Source organism: Suricata suricatta, chromosome 6 (genome assembly GCF_006229205.1).
Source record: "Suricata suricatta isolate VVHF042 chromosome 6, meerkat_22Aug2017_6uvM2_HiC, whole genome shotgun sequence".
NCBI lineage: Eukaryota > Metazoa > Chordata > Mammalia > Carnivora > Herpestidae > Suricata > Suricata suricatta.
The window spans coordinates 70,169,704-70,190,633 of record NC_043705.1 but is presented as its reverse complement, the minus strand read 5'-3'; the positions used below and the strand labels follow the sequence as shown (position 1 = coordinate 70,190,633).

The 20,930-nt window shown below is 37.6% G+C and overlaps 1 long non-coding RNA gene across 1 annotated transcript in view; it reads right to left on the bottom strand.

Annotated features, from left to right (window-relative positions):
- The window catches only part of LOC115294664, a 194,685-nt gene that overhangs the window by 114,406 nt on the left and 59,349 nt on the right, over positions 1 to 20,930 (bottom strand). The gene's annotated exons all lie outside the window — the stretch shown is intronic.

Here is a 20,930-nt window from a genome sequence, read left to right as displayed (position 1 = left end):
CAAAGTAAATAATGGAGTCTTCTTTAGCAGGTCTATAGTAAAAGAAAATGTCTTTTCTTAGTCCCCCTGCTCTCACTCTCCATATTTTGTCCATTAATGTTTTGCCTTTCAGTACATGGGTCCTAGTGTAGATAACCCAAAGTAGTACTCTTTCCAAAGCAACAACCATACTGAATTCTTGTGACTTAGAGAAGCTTCCTATAGCTGATGTTAATTAATTGCAAAAAATAACTGTATACTACTTCGAGAAGTAAACATGTCAAAAACAAAGTTCTGATATGAGATGAGACTGAAGAATCCAGTAACATCTGTAAACAAAACCGAGTGAAGAGTTAGAGACCAACTGAAAAATCACTTTTTTTCAATAAACTGACTTTTAGGGGTAAAAAATAAATAAATAAATAAAGTTGAGGGAACAAGAAATAAAACATACTATTATTGTAAATTTAAAAAGTTACAACAGAAAGCCTAAAATTAATAATATAATACCAGACGTTGGGAGAAAAAATGGAAAAAAAGTTGAGTAGTGTTTCAACAAGTTAAATCTACAACATTCACAGCAAAAAAATCACCAATAATAATTAAAATTGATTAAACAATAAATAAGTTAATAGATTATAATCACTGTAACTAAACACAGTGATAAACAAATTCACTATGTTTATAGCAGAAACCATTAAAAAAATTAAAAGTGATCTTAACTATGAAGAATAAGATTTGCAAAAAAGACAGAGAACAGTATATTTTGCCACAGAATCTTTATAGATCATTTTTTTATTTAGTGTCTCATTTTCTATTCAGGCTAGCCCTTTTTTTTGTGTACCATAAAGTATTGGGCCTCCATAGACAGCAAGTAATGAATCATGTGATGAAACAGTACGACCCGGGGCCAGGATCTATGGGAGAATGCAGACAGCCCCAGGTGGAAGAGTGGATCACTGACTGGGCTGACCAAAGGTGAACATCATCTATTGGGTAAATACAAAGGCGTCTGAGTCTTCTTCCAAAACCCCAGGCAAGAATGTTTTCAGTTTGCCTGAGCCGCCAAGATTCCCATACCTTAGGAGAGTCGAGACTTTTCATTGAATGCCATTCTGCTTCTATCAAGTTCAGGTTTCAGTACCTCTACTAAGCTCCGCCCTTGCGTTAGAACTTAAAAATATAAAACATGATGCTTTCATAGTTGCTTTTAACTTGATTTGAAATGTTTACTTCAACAAAAATATCTGTGTGCCTACTTTATGCAAGGCACCACAGGAAACACACATGAAACCAGACAGACTGGGTTCTCTCAGGCAGTTGAAGAGCCACTGAGTGAGAGAGAGTTGTATGCAACTAACTTTAATGCAAGACCAAATGCAAGTGAATTGGAGCATAAAGAAGGAAGCGAGAGCTTCCAGTTAGGAACGGGTTAAGAAAGACTAAGTGAGGAGCTGTCAGAAGTCAGCTGAGATTCTGGTCCTTGCGTCAACAGGATGCCTGCAGGCTAGTGCTGTGATACAGCTGTGACTTGGGACGCAATCTGAGAGTGATATTCTCTGAGTTGTACCTGCCCTGGCCAAAGACAATGTCAGGTTCTCTAGTCTGAAGCGGCTCTGAATTTCCGAGAGTTAAATGCTACATTCATTCCAAACACCTTGCTTACCCACACATACGCATTTTCCTTGGAAGATATGGATTGGTAAAGTATAACAAGTACAGAAGTCTGTGTTGTAGAATAAGTGAACCAGAACTCATTCATAACTCCAACTAAATGCAAACTTCTGTGTTGTTTCTATTTTTAATAGCATTTCTCAACATATTTTCATGTCCATGCGTCTACATTCTACCCTCAAATCCAGAAGATTAAGCAGCCAGAGAATGTTGGAAGGGATCTCAGCTATTAGTCAATATAATCCTATCATTTTACAGATGAAGGAACGAGGCCAAGAAACAGTAAATGTGACTTCCCAAGCTTTTCCAACCATGAAGAGGAAACACAAGATTTGAACCAAGTCTCTGAATACAAGATCAGAAACTCTTTCTTCTGGATGCTATGCTGAAAGAAAACTTAGGAGATAGAAAAAAACCAAAGAAATGAAGAAATAAAAAGTAATAATTAAGCTATTGGCAATAGATCTAGAATTATCAGTGTTTTTGAAATAAATTCTGAATAACTCTTAAGGGATTTATTTTTCTTGAAACTTTTTAAAAGTTGTTATTTATTTTGAAAGAGAGAGAGAAAGCTTGGGAAGGGCAGAGAGAATCCCAAGCAGACTCTAAACTGTCAGTGCAGAGCCCAAGACTGGGGCTCAAACCCATGAATCATGAAATCATGACCTGAGCCAAAAATTCAAGAGTCCGATACTTAGCTGACTGGGCCACCCAGTTGCCCCTTTTGAGATTTTTTTTCTACTTGGACAAAATGTGTATATATTGGCTACCAAAATACAAAATATTTCTTTTCTAACTATTTAATTAATTTTAAAATTATTAAATAATTATTTAAAAACTATTTTTGCTCTGGTAAATACAGGGAAATGGTAATTAGCTAATCATCCATTACACACAATTTTTGTTTCATCAAAGCAAAAATAGTGGGGTGCCTGGGTGGCTCAGTAAGTTAAGCATCCAACTCTTGGTTTTGGTTCAGATCATGATCTTGTAGTTTATGAGTGTGAGCCCCCTGTCAGGCTCCATGCTAATAGTGCAGATCCTGCTTGGGATTCTCTCTCTCCCTCTCCCTTCGCCTCCCCAGCTCATGTGGTATGTTTATCTCTCAAAATAAATAAATAAATAAATAAATAAATAAATAAATAAATAAATAAATAAACTAAAAAAAAAAAGCAAAAATAGGAATTAGTTTTAAAATAGGTAATCTGGAGCACCTGGGTGGCTCAGTGCAGTACTAGTTGGACACCCAACTCTTGGTTTGGGCTCAGGTCATGATCCCAGGGTCATGGGATCAAGCCCCATATTGGACTCCACACTAAGATTAAGATTCTCTTTCTCTCTCCTTCTTCTCCTCTCCCCCACTTGCACTCTCTCTCTAAAAGAAATTAATTAATTAAAATAGGTACTCTCGTATTTTTAAAATAGACTATATTAGTGCAAAGACTTATTATATTTGTTTATTACTATCAGTATATCATATCATAGCACCTGACTTATAGAATATACTTAATAAATAGTAGTTGAATGAATAAATTAATACCATATTGCATTGGATTCTCCACCAACCTTTGTAAAACACACATTATGTCCAATACTTCTATGGTAAAAAAATATGATATAACACCATTATCTGGATGAGTTCAAAAGTTTTCCTACCCTTGATATACAATCAATACATCCTTTCCCAAAGCAGACTAAAGGCTTTCCTCTAGACCCAGCTGTAAGTAATCCCAGGTGAGGCCAGAGCCTGTGTAGAAGCAGAACACTGCTAATGCATTCCTCTCTTCCTTACCCCAACATGGGGTGGAATTCTAGAGGTAAAGCTCACACCTGGTTCCACACCCTGCTTCCAAGCTCAAATAAAAACTTCATGACTAGCCAAGAGTCTCCAGTTCAAATCATGAGAAACCTTTGCAGTAGTGCCCTATAGACCACTAACAGGCTAACTAGGAGACACCCTAGGAATGTGGAGGGAGCTTCTAATCCACCGGGCTGTTTTCCAGGGCATAAGCCATGGAAGTGTATGTCAGAAAGAGAAGAGAGTGGGGTACCTGGGTAGCTCCATCAGTTGAGCATCTAACTCTTAATTTTGGTTCAGATCATAACCCCAGGGTTATGGGATCAAGCCCCACATTGGTTCTGTGGTGAGCATGAAGTCATCCTGCTTAAGATTTTCTCTCTCTCTCTCTGTCTCTCTCCCTCTGCTCCTCCCCCTGATCTCTCTCTCTCTCTCTCTCTCTCAAATTAAAACTTTTCCTAATCTTTAAAAAAATTAAAAAATAAAGAAACAAGAGACGGCTCGAAAAGTTTTTATCAAGAATATTAAAAACCCCACTGAGGGAGCTAAAGATGAATAGATACTAAATATAAAAGGCACTTATTTAATAATGAAAACTTTTTGAAATGTTATGCCTTTAAATAAGAAGTTAACACAGCTCTTATTATTTTCTTCATCCATTTTACAAAAATGACAAAAATATTTTGAAAACAGATATCACTGAGGTCTTCTAATTGTTTAAAAAACAACAAATGAAATGACTACTGCTAATCTTTTTCGGTATGTTTATACAACAGAAAAAGGAATGTTATAAACAGCCTCTAACTTGTCTGTTTTAATGGCTGCATATTTACATAACTAACTATAAATGAAACATTGTATTTGAACTTTTTTCAATTATTTGTATGTAAAGTCACTTACAGTATAAAATGATATGTTCACCTATTCTAGTGAAGATACAACCAATAACAAAATATTGAGACAGATAAAAACACAGGACAAGAGTTAGGGAAACCGTGTTCTTCATAAACCAGCTTCTACCACTGAGTCGCCAGTGATGTTCTAGACTTACCACCATCTGAGAAACATAGACCTGAGTCACAGTTATGCAATGGAGAGAAATAAGGAAAACCAGCAAACCGTGGTTTGCAAGGCTTGCTAACTTCCCTGTGAGGTGGCTCTTCAAGACCATTTGATGCCCATGGCCCATGTCTATCTCAGAAGGTGACAGCAGCCCCAGGAAGGAGGCAAACGATGAAGGCAGGTCTTGGTGCACAGGCTCCGGAAACTCATCAGGATTTGGTCACACCCAAGAAAAGAAAACTTTGGCACTAACTCTAGAGAGAGAAAAATCCCGATATATAAATTTTGTGCTTTTCTAATGAAATTGAATTAAGGACTAAAAGAAATCTGGAAAATTTCAGCCCAAGTAAAGATTTTTAAGAGATTCAGGGAATGAAGAAATAACAGCTTGCCCATGTTATAAATGTGAACATATTTCATGTTGTGAATATTGTGAGACACCCATACCTACTTCTCTGATGGCAAGAAGAGAAAGCACCTACAATAAGGGTATAGGAAAAAAAAAAAAAAAGAAAAGCAGGATACTCAGTAACAACTTTGTATATAGACATACATTAGCATATAGAACAATTATCTTGAATACGTTTGTTTAGTAGTTTGGTTCTGGCAGAGGTTGGATTGCTGAACTTTCCAGCAATGTCAGGGGAATCTGTTTTCTCAGTAGATTGATCCAAGCTAGATTTACTTGTTCCTGCATCCACTGTTTGCATGAAGAAATTACACTTGGAAAATTTCCTTCAACTACAGTAATTAATATTTCCTTTGAGCTAGTGATCTGTTTCACCTGAAATGTATAATGCCTTATTTTCTTTTTATCTCAAACATTCTTTACCTCAGCAATTTTAACTTTTTCTAAACACTTTCTTTAATGTGCTCTTCCTTTTCTATTCTCATTTCTCAACTTTTCCCTTTTCTCATTTCAACTTTCTTTTCTTTCATCATTTTCTTTCTTAAAAAATTTTTAATGTTTATTTTTGAGATACAGAAAAAGACAGAGAGAGAGAGAGAGAGAGAGCGAGCGCAAGCATGAGTGCAGGAGGGGCAGAGAGAGAGGGAGACACAGAATCCAAAGCAGGCTCCAGGCTCTGAGCCGGATGCAGGGCTCAAACCCACAGCCTTTAAGATCTTAACCCAAGCCAAAGTCAGACTCGCAACCAAGGGAGCCACACAGGTGTTCCTCTTTCACCATTTTCTAAGCAGTCAAACCATTTGATGGAAATCATCAAAAAGGCTCACTGGAGTAAATACTTACAGCATGCCTTTCCCACGAAAGTCTTCTACACCCAGGGCAGGTAAAGAGATAAGGGGCCGAGAGTTGTGAAGGGCCACGGGCTCTTGGACCTTTGATATTACCACCCAAAGAGGCTCTACATAGTCCCAGAGATGGGCCACAATATTAACAGAAGACCTTTATCTCACTACTTTAGACCTGTGGCCCATTGCCTGATTGTACCTCTTACAGTCTCCTACAAACAAATATTCATTCATATATATGTGTGTGTATATGTATATATTCATATTTGTGTTCTATAATTTGTTAAAAATAAAAAAATTTAACTGTATTGTAAGTTTTCTGCATCAAAGGGCTAATTTGTACAATGTAAGTCTATGAGAATGTTACTTTGTATAATCCTGTTTAGATACTTCCTCATTCAAAACTATACCTAGAGCCTCAAGAAGAAAAGCAAGAAAAGGTGCTTTCAAACTTTGGGATAAGCTGGTCACAGATTACACCAAATATGTTATAACTTTGAACATGTTTCATACCACAGAATTCTTTTTTTTTTTTTAATGCTTTTGATGTTTATTTATTTTCGAGAGAGAGAGGCAGAGTGCAAGCAGGGGAGACACCGAGAAACAGAATCGGAAGCCGGCTCCTGGCTCTGAGCTGTCAGCACAGAGCCTAATGCGGGGCTCGAACCAACAAATTGCGAGATTATGACCTGAGCCAAAGTCATTGCCTAACTGATGGAGACACCCAGGACCCCAGATGCCACAGAATTCTTTATCTCACCTTGTATTTTCCAGCCGCTCTAAACCACCTACTGGTCTCTAAACAAGGCAAGCTCTCTCCTGCTCCCGGACATGTTATTGCTTCTGCCTCAAATGTCGATCTCTATTTCATCTTACTTCTCTCCTACGGGTGATTCAGTTCAACTCCACCTACTCTGTGTGACTTTCTCTGATAACCCCTGCATTCATTCACCTGCCAGGCACCAAGCCAGATGCTAAATTGGCAAAATGAAAACCTTGCACCTGCCCTCAAGATGCATGCATGACATAGTGGTCAAAAGGGGTACTTCAGAGTACATTTTGTGATAGGGACCAGGAAGAGGGTCAGGGAGGGTTTCTTGGATGAAGTAACAGCTGAATCAAAATTTGAAAGACATGTAGAAATTACTTAACAGGAGAAAGGAGGAAGGGAGGTCATTCGAAACAGAAACAATGTTTCTGTTAAGCAAGAGTGGGGGAAAAGAATGCTGAGTGAGAGGTAAATATGGGATTCAAGGGAGTTCAGAGTTCCTTTTTATTTTCTTGACCACAATAGGAATCCTTTTAAGCAGAAGAATGAGATGATCAGATGTATCTATCTGAACCTGTAGAGGGTGCCTGAGTGGCTCAATCAGTTAGTTAAACATCAGACTTTGGCTCAGGTCATGATCTTACTGTTTGTAAATTCAAGCCCTGCTTCGGGTGAGCTGTAGCCCCACATCGGGTGAGCTCAAGCCCTGCTTCTTTCTCTCCTCTTCTCCCCCTCTCTCTGCCCCTCACTCATTTGTGCTCTCTCTCTCTATAATAATTTTAAAAAGAAAAAAACAAGAAACTGTAGAGATTTTATCAGAGAGAACAATGCTAGGGCAGTCAAAAGACTTATTTATAAAGGAGATAATGTGTACTTAGCATAGGAATGAAGAACATGAAAGAGAATTTGAGAATTTAAGAAAGATAACTGAGTTAGAAGTGAAAGGCCTTGGAGACAGGTTGGGTGTGGTGCACAGGCATGGGTAGTAGCCAAGAGGGAACCCCAGCTTTCTCTGCCTTCTTGCTGGGGTGGACAGTGGGACCTTCACTGAGATCAGGAATACAGGAGGAATGAGAGATGACTGGCTAGGTTTGGAATATGTTGAACAGGGGAGGCCTGTGGAACATTCACATTGAGAGGCAAGTGCTTCTGCCTCTGTATCACCTCCTGTTACCACGTGGGGATTGCATCCCTTCCACCTCTGACTTTCCCAAAATAGGAAGGACTGTCCAATCTAATAAACCATTCCTTCAGGGTGCCTTCAATGAGCCCATGCTTCCCATGACAAAAAAGGCTCTCCCATTTTCCTTCTCTCATCAGAGCAATACTAACTCAGAAGAAATATCATGTAAAAGCGGAAGTCCATCAACCCTTCTAAAGAGAGCAAAACATGCACTGAAGAAAGAAAGACTATTTTCCTTTTATTTTAATTAGATTTTAAATTCTATTTCCCACCATTTTCAAAGGGACCATTGTTTCAGAAGAACTGAGTACTTTCTAAGGTAAATAAATAGAGTGAATAACAATCTTGTTTAAGATTCCAACTTATTAACAGAAAACATGTGTAGACTTAAGCATTAAAAATAAATATGCCTTTAAAGATGACCTGGAAGGCTTCTTACCTGCCAAGAACAGAGTTCAAGACCTCAGAAAGTCTGTTTTCCCAGAAACAGTAGATTATATTGCTAATGATGGCAAGGGCATTAAACCATATTTTTTTTCTCCCTATAATTTTGGTACTATTTAGGTGAGTTTTGTAATAGACTGAAATAAGAGAAGCACTCTCAAGACTGATCTTGGGTTGTAAAAATTGGGTCTATGATTTCATGTTATGGAAGAATGTTTTCAGTTCCTGCGTTTCTTCCCAGGCATGTGCATTTGGGATGATTTCTTCTTGTATTTGAATGATAGTTCAGTTATCTTGGTTGTGCTGGCATGCACAAATATAAATTAGAACATTTTCTATTATATGTACTCTAATTTAATTGGGCATTTTTAATAAAGAGTATCATTCTTTTTTTCAATGTCCTTATTTATTCCAAAGTAGAGGAGGATTTCTAAAGGTTGTTATGAATCAACATATGGCAGAATGTCTCCAAATGGACCATAGGGAGTAGCAGACCAGAGGCAAGTCAGCTCAGCGAACAGAAAGTGATGCTGTCCGCTGCATTCATTGATTTGTCTGGTTTTCATATGATGAATAAACAGATGAGTCAGTTTCTCCTTTTTCTAAGGGACTTTACATGATTAGGGTCAGAAACTCAGCAAAGAAAAATCCTCCCTGGTTTTATAAGAGTGAGATGATGAGATGCCACAGTGATTCACTTCAAAGGTGCTGGCTATTTTCAAACAAGTGCTGAGAAACCTTGCTGTTCCCTGAACTTGGGAGGTCGGTTCTAGCACATGCACAATTTCTGCTTGCCATATGAGCAAAAGTGAGATCATACGGGTTGATGCTGGCAGAGTCCCTGAGAGTGCAGTAATTCATGCTGTCAGTTACTATCAGCAGCAATTTGCTTCTGGATTGGTTCCTGTGAGCACTCATGTGAGTATTCTGCACAAAGGACCAGAGTGCAATATTCTTTTGGATTTCAGGGACTTAGTGCAGTTTCAACATATAATCAAAAGTGCCACGTAGTTTACCATCTCGCATTTTGTTTTAAAGAGACAGAGGCTTAAAATGTGATTCCTTTCTTCTCTCCGAAATAGGAAGTTGATGGCAATGGGGACCTATCTTTAGACCAATCTGTTGGTACTTCAGCGGAATCTACTCTGTTGGTAAACAGTAGTTTGTTTGTTTTTTTTTTTTTTAACTCAATATCATTCCACTGTCTCCATAATAATAAAAATCAAAATTTTGCTTAATCATAAAACATCACTTATTAAAATCAACTCTTAGTTACTATTGGGTAAATATGATTGGACATGAAAAAAAATCCCTTGAACTGGTTGATATTGTAATAGCATATTCCTATAAATTAAGTGCAATTTCTACAAAGTTGTGTAGCACAGAAGTTTGGATGCTGCAGCCCTAGCTTACAGGCATATTATTAAAGAATCTCTTTGAAACAATATAACTTCACTGACCTGCAAATAGCTGTAAGATACTCATAGCACTCTTGCTACCAATCTAGCTACTAGTCTTTTTCTATTTAATTAATACTTACTATTAAGAATTTATGGGATTCAGGGTTATACAGCAATCCTGATCAAAAGTGGTATGGGAGGAAGGAAAATATAGTCCTTGTGTCTGAGAAACAGTAGTTTAATTTCACTCAGAGAAGTGAAGAGTATGCCAAAATCTCGAGTGCCACTGTCAACGACATATATATTTTTTGGTATTAGCCTATAATCTCTTGAGTGTTCCCAATTGAAAGACTGCTTCCACATTATATTGGGCTCAAAAATCCTCAAATCCTTAGCATTTTACTTGATTAATATTGTTTACCCATAAAAAAGGATTAGATCATGCCATTTGCAACACCATGGATGGACTCAGAAGGTATTGTGCTAAGTGAAATAAGTCAGACTGAAGAAGACAAATACCATATGATTTCATTTATGTGTGGAATCTTAAAAAAAAATGGACAAACAAACAAAAAGCAGAATGAGGCATAAAAATACAGAGAACAAATTGATGGCTGCCAGTAAGGAAGGCAGACTGGGCAAGGGGAATGGGAGACACAGGCTTCCAGTTATGGATGAATTAGTCATGGAAACAAAAGGCGCAGCATAAAGACTACTGTTAATGATATTGTAATAGTGTTGTATGGTGGCAGATGGTAGCTACACTTATGGTGAGCATAGCATAGTATATGAATTTGTCAATCACTATGTTTTACACCTGAAATTAACATGACATTGTGTGTCAACTATACTCAAGAAAGAAAAGAAAAGAGAGAGAGAGAGAGAAAGGTAGCTCCCTCCCTCCAAAAAGAATTTCTTATTATCTACTTTCTCTTGCCTCTAGAATATAGACGGGAAAATAGCAGGGATTTCTGTCTGTTCACTGATGTATTCCCAGTGCCTAGACTAATGCATGGCACATAGGAGGTATTTAATAAAAATGTGGTGAATGAATGAATATTTTCCTTTTCTTCAGCCCTAAAATCCTACCTCTTTAACAAGCCTTACTAGCCCCTCTGTTATTGACTTCCGCTCATTCTGCTAGCATCCGCTCTCTCATGACTTTACCTCTTACTTTACCTCTTATGTGCTATATAATTTGGCCAAATGCAGATTATATTTGGTTTCTTAGATGTACCATGTTCTCTCTCCCTGGAGGTCTTTGCACACATTCCTCCTTGTAGAAGATTTTTCTCTCCTGCTCCCTTGCTCCATTCTCTGGGAAACTTCTCTTTGCTTTTCAGGATCCAATTTAGAAGTCTCTTATTTCAGTAAATCTTAATCTGGTCTCCAAAACAGAACTAGACAGGCTTTAGTGTCCTGTGATTTCCATAGCAGCAGTCACACATCTGGACTGCCATTGCTGTAAGAAAGTGACATAACTAGAGGCATAATGGTATTTGTGAAATTATCCATCACTATTTAAGTTTCAAGGGAGCTCATAAGGAAATTAGCACTGTTCCCTTAGAAGTGTCAAAAAAAAGTATTTAAAAAAATAATCAGGATGTACTGGAATAAAGTCACAACAGTGTGAGAAAACTATCATGTTTCTAAAACTATTAAGTGGAATAGAGCATCACTCCAGACTAACCATTAAAACATAAAGAAGCAGGATCTGTGTGAAGGCTAACAGATTGTTCCATAGATAGTTGTCTTTTGTTATTCAAGTCGCAGCAAAATGTTACTCCCTCAGAGGAGACATCACCAACAATTCTATGTACTGCTACCCCAGTCACTTCCTTTTTTCTTAATTTTTTTGTTTATTTATTATTGATACAGAGAGAAACAGAGCACAAGCAGGGGAGGGGCAAAGAGAGAGGGAGACATAGAATCTGAAGCAGGCTCCAGGCTCTGAGCTGTAAGCACAGAGCCTGATGCAAGGCTTGAGCCCACAAGCCATGAGATCGTGACCTGAGCCTAAGCTGACGCTTAACCGAATGAGCCACCCTGGCGCTCCTATCTCAATCACTTCCTATCCCATTGCTCTGCTTACCGCCTTCATCACAAGTCTATCTCTTTGATATTATTTTAATCATTTCTGCATTTACTAGATTTTTAGTTCTGCTCTTCTAAATGAGTCTCCATGAAAACAGGGACCATGTATATCTCGTTCAGTACTTTTCATTCCCAGAACTTACACAAGTGCTTGGCATTCAAACAGATGATCAGTAAAAAAAAATTTTAATGAATATGCAACAAAGAACCACAAAAGAAAAGCAATTATCACCTTAGCTAGTAGGATGGTTTCAGTGGCACTGGTCGCTTGCACTTCACCCAAAATTCACACATACCAGTAGGTTCTTACCAATTGAATAGTCCTGACCAATGAAAAACTACTATTGTGTATTACAGTGACTTCATTAACTCAACTGTGTTATAATTAGTTTATATTCCATTTTCTGAGTATTATCATGAGAGGGCTAATAACAAAAGTAAGGAAAGTCTTTTATAAATTTAAAAAGCCTTTGTTGGTTTTCTTTTGGTTGGGTGCATGAAAATATATATCAGAAGCTAAGTGTTTTTTTGCATAAATTTAAAAATCCAGTCAAAATATGTTGTCTCCTCACATGAAAAAAAAGCTCAACATCACTCATCATCAGGGAAATACAAATTAAAACACAATGAGATACCAACTTACAGTAGTCAAAATGGCTAAAATTAACAACACAGGCAACAATAGATGTTAGCAAGGATGCAGAAAAGGGGGATCTCTTTTGCACTGTGGGTGGGAATGCAAGCTTGTGCAGCCACTCTGGAAAACAGTATGGAGAGTCCTCAAAAATTAAAAAATAATTACCCTACAACCCAGCAATTGCATTACTAGGTATTTATCCAAGAAATACAGGTGTGCTGTTTCAAAGGGCACCCCCCCAATGTCTATAGCAGTGCTATCAACAATAATCAAAGTATGGAAATAGCCCAAATGCCCATTAATAGATGAATGGATAAAGAAAATGTGGTATATATACATTAGAGTATTACACAGCAATCAAAATTGAGATCTTTCCATTTGCAACTACATGGATAGAACTAAAGGGTATTATGCCAGAGAAATTAGTCAGAGAAAGACAGATATCATATAACTTCACTCATATAAGGAATTTAAGATACAAAACAGATGAACATAAAGAAAAAGAAGTAAAATAATATAAAAACAAGAAGGGATAAAAACATAAGAGACTTTTAAATACAGAGAACAAACAGAGGGTTGCTGGAGGGATTGTGGGAAGGGGGTGGGCTAAATGGTAAGGGGCATGAAGGAAGACACTTGTTGGGATGAGCACTGGGTGTGATACACAGGGGATGAAACACTGAAATCGACTCTTGAAATCATTGTTGCAGTATATGCTAACTAAGTTGGATGTTAATTAAAAGATAAATTAGTTTAAAAAATAAAGCTGAGGTTAAAATTGAATAACATTTTTAAAGGCAAAAAAATGTGTTGTCTTCCTATTGACTTGATAGGAAACTATTAATACCATTTAGCCTAGATAAATCTGAAATTAATGTAAAAGGATTAATCAAGAAGTAAAGTTTTTGAATTTATTGAAGGTTGAAAATATTTAAGTGCATACTTGGGTGAGATGTTAGAATATCTTACACCCCATTTGAAGAACCAATTATAAGGAGTATGCATGGTCAGATCCAATTAATTCTACAGTAAAACTGTGTAATTGGAGTTTTTACTCATTTTGATTGATTAGAAAGAGAAGATTAACAAGATTACAAGCCATGAACCCAAAGAGAAAAATTACATTGCCTCTAAACATTTTTAAACAAATTAGACCCCAAAAAAAGTGTCCCAATTATAAATTACTAACTCTAATTAGGGAGGAAAACCCATCAAACTAAAATTTACCCTGTGTCTAAACATTAAACTTTTATAATTCCACCAAATGTGGACTTGCCATACGGATGATTGACTTGCTTCCCCTCCCCTCACAAGGAAGAGCAAGAGTGTTCTCAAGTGCATGGAGAGGGGAAAGAATAATTGCAAGCACCTGGCGTAAGATCTTGTTCACAGTTTTGCAACAAAATCTGTGGATTGGTTGGTTAATAAACTGTGTAAATTGGAGGATGTATTTCATAGCAGTTACCTGACTTGCTAATAAATGGTTCAGGAAGAATCAGAACTAGCCTTCCTTTATTGAAACAGAACCGAATAACCAGATAAGAGGAAACTGGTAAGTTTGGATAGCCCCAAGAGACTCTCAGGAACCTCAATATCTCTCTGCATAATGTCCTCTGTGCTATTATACTTGATTGGGTGCCCTTTATCCAGAGTCTCCAAAGAAGCTATTTTCATGAGGTTTGGGTTCAAGATGAATCATTTAGTAGACATGTGACTTTAAAAAGTTAACCTCTCAGGCTACCTGGGTTTCTTAGTCAGTTAAGCATCTGGCTCTTGATTTCAGTTCAGGTCATGGTCCCACAGTTTGGGTTGTGAGTTCGAGACCACATTGGGCTCTTTGTTGACAGTGTGGAGACTGCTTGGGATTCTTTCTCTCTCCTCTCTCTGCACGTCCCTGCTTCTGTGCATTCTCTCAATAAACAAATAAACTTAAAGAAAACTTAAAAAAAAGTTGACCTCTCTGAGATTTAAATTCCTAAACTATAACAATGAAAATAGGAACTCAAACACCTAATAAATTTTTGATGTTGAAAACAGTAACTTACATAAAGCCTTCTTCATATTATAAAACTTTCATACAATGTAAATTACTTTCCCATGTACAAAATAGTTACCAATATCTTCTAAATGCTGTCATAATATCTATCTCTTCTAGATACACTTTAAGAATTTCTAGTATTAGTATTTGAGGGTATTCTAATTGGGTTACTATATTATCTATTTTATGCCAAATGTTAAACTTCTGCATTTTAATTAAAATTCCTTGTCCAGATCTGGCCATCACTTGCTCCATTGCTCCTTTCTCAGTACCTGCTCCGGGTGGCCCTGAGGGCGTGCGGGCCAGAAGTGGGCCAAGAGTAGGAAGCAGAGGGGAACCAGGAATGGGCATCTAAGTGTCTTAGCACCACACTGGTGGTTAGAATTGGGAGAAAAAGGAGACTGCAAAGATAGGCCCAGGAGCAATGGCAAACAAAGAGAAACAAGTGTGAAAAATGTCAACATGAAAAATGCCCAACAAGAAAATGAAGGAGGAGAACAAGGTCCTATGCAGAATAGAGAGTAATCATGCAGTTTGAGAGGGGGTTGAAGGCCAGAACACTGGAGGAAATATCAAGCTGGGGCAAGTGAGATGCTTTGTCCCTAATTTTTGATGGGCCATACCAAACAGGCATATTGATCACAATGAAGTGGGAGATGTTGTGGAAGAGTTCCTAGGACAGATGATATAAATTAGGAGAAAGACGAAGGAGCAGCAAATGAGGCATCATAAGTGCTTCCAAATTCCTGAATCTGATCATTATTATGACTTTTGCCTTATACTTTGAAAGCTAAGGTTTCCCTGAGGTTAGTAATGTGACCTATATTCTATAAGCTTCCAGTTTTGTGATTTACTTTTTCTGTAAACCTTTTGGTATTTCCACTTAACAGTTTGTAATTATTGTAGTGTAAAACTTTCTGTCCATAGGGCAACTTCACCCCGTTTTAGAAAAAACTATTCTTTTCATAATATGAAATTAATAAAGGAATTTAAAAAGCAATCTTGGGAGGGGTGCCTGGCTGGCTCAGTCAAAAGAGCATGAGACTCTTGTTCTCAGGTTGTGAGTTTGAGCCCCACCTTGGTGTAGAGATTATATAAATATATATGTATGTATCTTTTAAAAAATTCCTGTCAATATCATTATTCCAGTGCAATTCTTCTTGTACTTTTTTGCAAATTGTTCAGGTTTTATGTCATAGTACAGAACACATTTGACATTCATGCAGACCCCTGTTAATTTCTCCTTTCATATCACCACTAGCCTGGTCCTTCTCACAGTCCTCCATTTCTCCTCAGCCACTTCTAATCTTCTCAAAATAAAAATATTTATAAATATAACCACTAAATGGCAGCAATTTCAGTACAGAACCATGTGTACATCTCTTCCCAGAATTCCCAATTTTCATGTCTCACCAAGGATCCCTTAGCCTTTGTCATGTCAGTACTTGACCACTCCAGGATCTATTTGCCAGTACAATACCTGGTACTTCTTCCTAACTCACAGACTCAGTGCAAAAAAAGAGAGAAAAATGGAAAATATGTGATCCAGGCTGGTGACATTATTCACATTCTTGGCCAACCCAAGACATGACTACAACAAGGTACCATTTGTTTGCCTGTTTGTTTGTTTTGTCTATTTCCTCTACACACCCTCCTTCTGCTTTCTGGTTGGTCATGTTCTTCACTAAAATGACTTCCAGACTATGGGAGACCATGTCTGTCTGTTCTCTTCTATATCCACATTGCACAGAACAAAATGGAACTCAGTAAGTCAACCATCTTCCTAATCTTACCTTGCAATGCCTCCTCCAGCAAATCTTACTCCTCATGAGTTCTATTATTTCAGATTCTGCTAGATGATGGGCTAGCCAGATCAGTTGTTCAGAATGGAGCCAAAACGAGGTTGCACCTAAATATAGCTTCATTTTAATCCATAAGAAAGAGTATTTCAGCTCTTTCCTTTTTATGGCAGTTGACACTCTCTACCTTATATTTCTGTGACTATGTCTCACCTCCTACACATCTTTGGAGGAGAGGACTGATATTTATTTTTTCTATCTTCTACATACCTTGTAGATAAATGTACTCACTACATTTTATCAGTTGAGTAAATGATACACACATCTATCTATCAATTTATCTATATCCCTACCAAGCAATTGATAGATAAGAGTTTAATAAGGACAAATTAATAGAAGAAAAGTAGCATTAGAAAAGAGGCCAACTACTGTCACCAAAGGCCAGGGTAGCCCTCCCTACACCAGCCTTCCCCGATAGGGAGAGGGGAAGGCACAGAGCAGGAGGTGCTAACTCAGAGGTTCTCCCAAGTACCCAGACTGTAAAGAATAAGCAAGGTCCATATCCTCCCTGCTGTTTAGCCCTGAACATGCTGTGGGGATTTCATTAGCATTTTTTTTTAATTCACCACAGTGGAATCTCATGATTTTTTTCAAGTCTAAAGAAAATTCTACATCAGACTTTAGCTGGATCCTACACTTTTGCCGGTTTGAGCACACCTGGCAAGCAAAACAGTTGACCTGGACAACTGGGGGTCACAAAATGCAAAATTATTAGTGCTACTAAATCTAACTAAGCAGGAATAATATAATTGGGGTAATCAACCTAACTTTCAACACACAAACTGAGGCAAGAAATAAAAACAACTGCCATTTATTCTACATTCTTCTCAAAAAGGAAGCATTATCTACTTAAAGTAGTTCTGACAATCATTTTCATGAAATACACATTTATCAGTTTTTCATAGGAAGTCTCCTCTTGTGATTAACTGCAGCATCTACTCCTGCTTACACATCAGATGTCAATGCTTACTGCACATTCATATGATAAATATAAAGCATAAAATGTCAAGTATGCTATCACCAGTGTTCTCATAACAGTAAGCCCATGGGAGAGAGGGCCACTGTGGCAGAACTGTAATTTACAGTCCTTACCCAAGACAGAAACACAAGATTCTTGATTTTTCATTTCCTGTATAATTATTGCCCATCCCCCTTAATCATATTATAATAGATCCTTAAACATAATATAAGTAAAGACCTCTGGTCCTGAGAGCAAATGAAATGATGGTGAGGGTGGCATAGAGATGCAGTTATTAAAAACAGGTTCAACAAGGATCCTCCTAGCATTTCAGATTGGCAAAAGAAGCAATCAAAGGCTGTTGCTGACAGACACAGATTGTATGATAAAAAACAATAAAAGGCATTGAAATAAAATTCACTGTAAGTCTTCCCTGGATCAATCTGTGCTCACCGATCCAAGACTGACTCTTTTCATGGTCTCTCTTTTCTTTGGTTAGTCATAATTCTTTCCAGGATACAGACTGGATATGGGTGGCTACAAAGGTGTGGCAAGATCTTATTTAAGTTCTAGTTGGCGTGGTTAGGCCAGTTTTTGTCTTGAGGTTTTATTTGGGTTTTGTTTGTTTGTTTTCTTCCACTGGTATTATATTTCAAGCACTGCAGTTTGTTTCTTTTGTGCAAATTTTGCCCTGGGAAAATCAAAAGTAAAGATTATATATGGAACCAATTGGAGACTTCCTTGATCAAAATCTGTTCTTTAGATGAATGGTTATTATTATTGTCATGCCCTAAATCCACCTGGTTGAGTAAAAAAAACACTTAAAATAATCAGCTTATGTTATGTTTACCGGATATGACTTTGATATGTATTTTTTACCCATTTATTTCAGTAAACACCATGGATCACACACAAAGCCTCAGAAAATAAAGACTGCTAACATCATACAAACAAGAAAAGTTAGAAAGCCACCTGCTGACATATTGGGCTGAAAATTTTTGAACTCATCTCTCAGCTGAAGTTCTCTTTATGAACAATGCTTTTTGCTGGCAGTTTCATTATTCTTGTGCCCAGCCAGCTTCCTGCTGCCGTGATGCTGTGAGTGTGGCATCCATGTGGCACTCCCAGCCTGCTGTCTGAGCCATGTGACAGGAGGATGGTTTAGGACATCAAGCCTCTAGAGCCAGTGAATATGCTTTTGTCTTTTGGGAGTTTTCTAAAAGAGGTTTTTCCAAATTCAAAACATCCATGGTCAAATTAGGACAGCCTTCTCAAACTCAAAGAATGTCCTTCTGGGAGATTTGCCAGATCAAATCCTATCAACCAAATTATAAAGCTGGAGCAATCTTAGAAATTATCTAGCCCAAGCCCTTCCTTTACAGATGAGATAATCATGAACTGTGGAAGTTAAGTGACTTTCTGCTGATCACACCAATAGGGCAAAATCAGACAAGATTCCAGGTCTTTTGGTCCCAGAAACAGTTAAACAAAATGTTCTGTTACAAATAGAAAATAATATGTCTTAATTTTGGAACTAAATAGTTTTTTTAAACCATTCAAAGGGGGGGTCCATAATCCAATGAAAAGCTAAATCGCAATTAACTCTTCTAAAAACAATTCAAGATACAATTTTTCACAAGACAGTACACAAAAAATGCCCAAATGAACTGCATAGTCTTATAACATACATGTTATTTTTATAATAAAAGTATAAAATATATTGTAAGACTTACAGGATTCAAGTAATTTTTATGGATAAAGGAAATTTAACAAGTTTAGAGGACTTGGCTTTGGCAACTAAACCCAGTGACCTGCAGTTTAAAAATATCACAGAAACTAGGGTTGAGGGGATTGTGCCCTCCAGGGGGCCTTTGGAAAGAAGGTGTCTGAGAAATTCCAGTGGATTCATCAAATAGCATAATGAGATGGTGAATAATAAACTTCTTTATCTAGTCCATCATTATGTTTAATTTTTTGGACTTTGAAAAAGAGACACAACCAAGATCAGAGAATGGTTTAAAATATCTTATTTCTTCAATGCCAACATGCTTAATTATTTCTCCCTAATTGAAGCTCAAATTCAGAGAGTTATTTGAAGTTTATTCATCATCCAAATTACATATAACTATTTCTTTTCTTCAGAAGTTTGTACCATTTTCAAGACATCCACACATTTTTCTAAATTATGTGGAAGAGACAGTATACTAAAGAAATGAATGTGATCATAAGCAATGAAATCACAGGCTGGAGAGAGATCAAGTGAAATCAATAGAAAAGAAATTCCCTGACCTCTGTTCCTTTGAAGGCTAAAGTAGGAAAAGAGTCACTACAGATACATTTCTGTCAGTCCATTTTTAACAATTCTGGTGCTGCCCAGGCCTCATATCATCTTATGAGTTAGCCTTAAGAACATAATGACATAGGCTATTAGGCTTCAGAGATAAGTTCAAACAGCAACGTGTTCATATTTGGTCACACGGTTGCCCTAATTAAATGGATGTCTTCTTGGAGCTACAGTGAGTGATTCTGCCAGTTGGAAAGATAATCCTGAGAGTGTGTGAGCAATATGTCAGTAATGAGTAAGTGGAGACTAGGGCTAGGAAAGCTCCAATGACCAACATGATACAAAATATATTTATTAATAGTAACTTTCTCTGTATGTTAAAATACCAAAAACTCCCCTTTGAGTTGATAAATAGCTCCAGTTCCATACCCCCTAGCACACCCTTCAGTGATTTCTCTCGCACTGAACTCTCTGTACCCAGAGGGATAGTGCCTGGCCCAAGGCCCAATTGCAGCTCTAGGTCATAGAGTGTCAGATACTTTGAATGTTACTGCTGGTAAATGTTTCTGAAGCCTTAGAGAGGCCACAGGAGATGTAGGTTTGAACAAGAAAAGTCCTAAGAGGGAGTTACCCAGATGAGAGGGAAGGTGGGAGAGAAGAGTTGAGGAGAAAGGGGATTTAACCTGAAACTCTGTGGCATGGAAAGCTGCCTGGGGGCAAGTATGGGGCATCTAAGAGGCTGCCAGGATGTCGGAGAGTGGAGCAGGTCCCTCACTGACTCTGGGAAGTGACATGGCATGCCCAAGGCAAGAACCACCTAGATTTTTTTTCTATAACACCTCTCCCAGTTTCTAATAATCCCAAGAATTTGTACGAAAATTTATGTTAAAAAAAGGTCTGACAAAAGCATGGAAATTTTGTCTTATTTTTAAAATTCATATTCTTAACTTGGCCGTGAACATATTTCCCATTATTTCTCTTCAAGCTGAACTTGTTATGAAGGTATGGAAACAACCAAACATACTACTTATTTAAAACTGTACAGTCTATCATGGGTGATGGGCAGGGACCATCCATCACTCTGAGTGACAAGCCACCATTATCCCTTCCTACTAGTTTCTATCATTCCTTATTGTTTAAACATTTATTAATTTTGAGAGAGAGAGAGAGAGAGAGAGAGAGAGAGAGAAGGGCAAAGGGAGAGGGAGACACAGTATGTGAAGCAGGCTCCAGGCTCTGAGCTGTCAGCACAGAGCCCGAAGCAGGGCTCAAACTCAAAATTCTGAGATCATAACCTGAGCCAAAGTCAGATGCTTAACCAACTGAGCCACCCAGGTGCCTCTCTAACATTCTTTTATATAAGGAAACATTACTCGTCTCTTCTGTCACCAGTAGTGGGTACAAGCATGTTGTACAACTTTTTAAATTTAGATATAATGCTGGTTCTAGTCCATAATTCCTACCCACAATACTAAAAATTTAAGATAAAATTTAAAA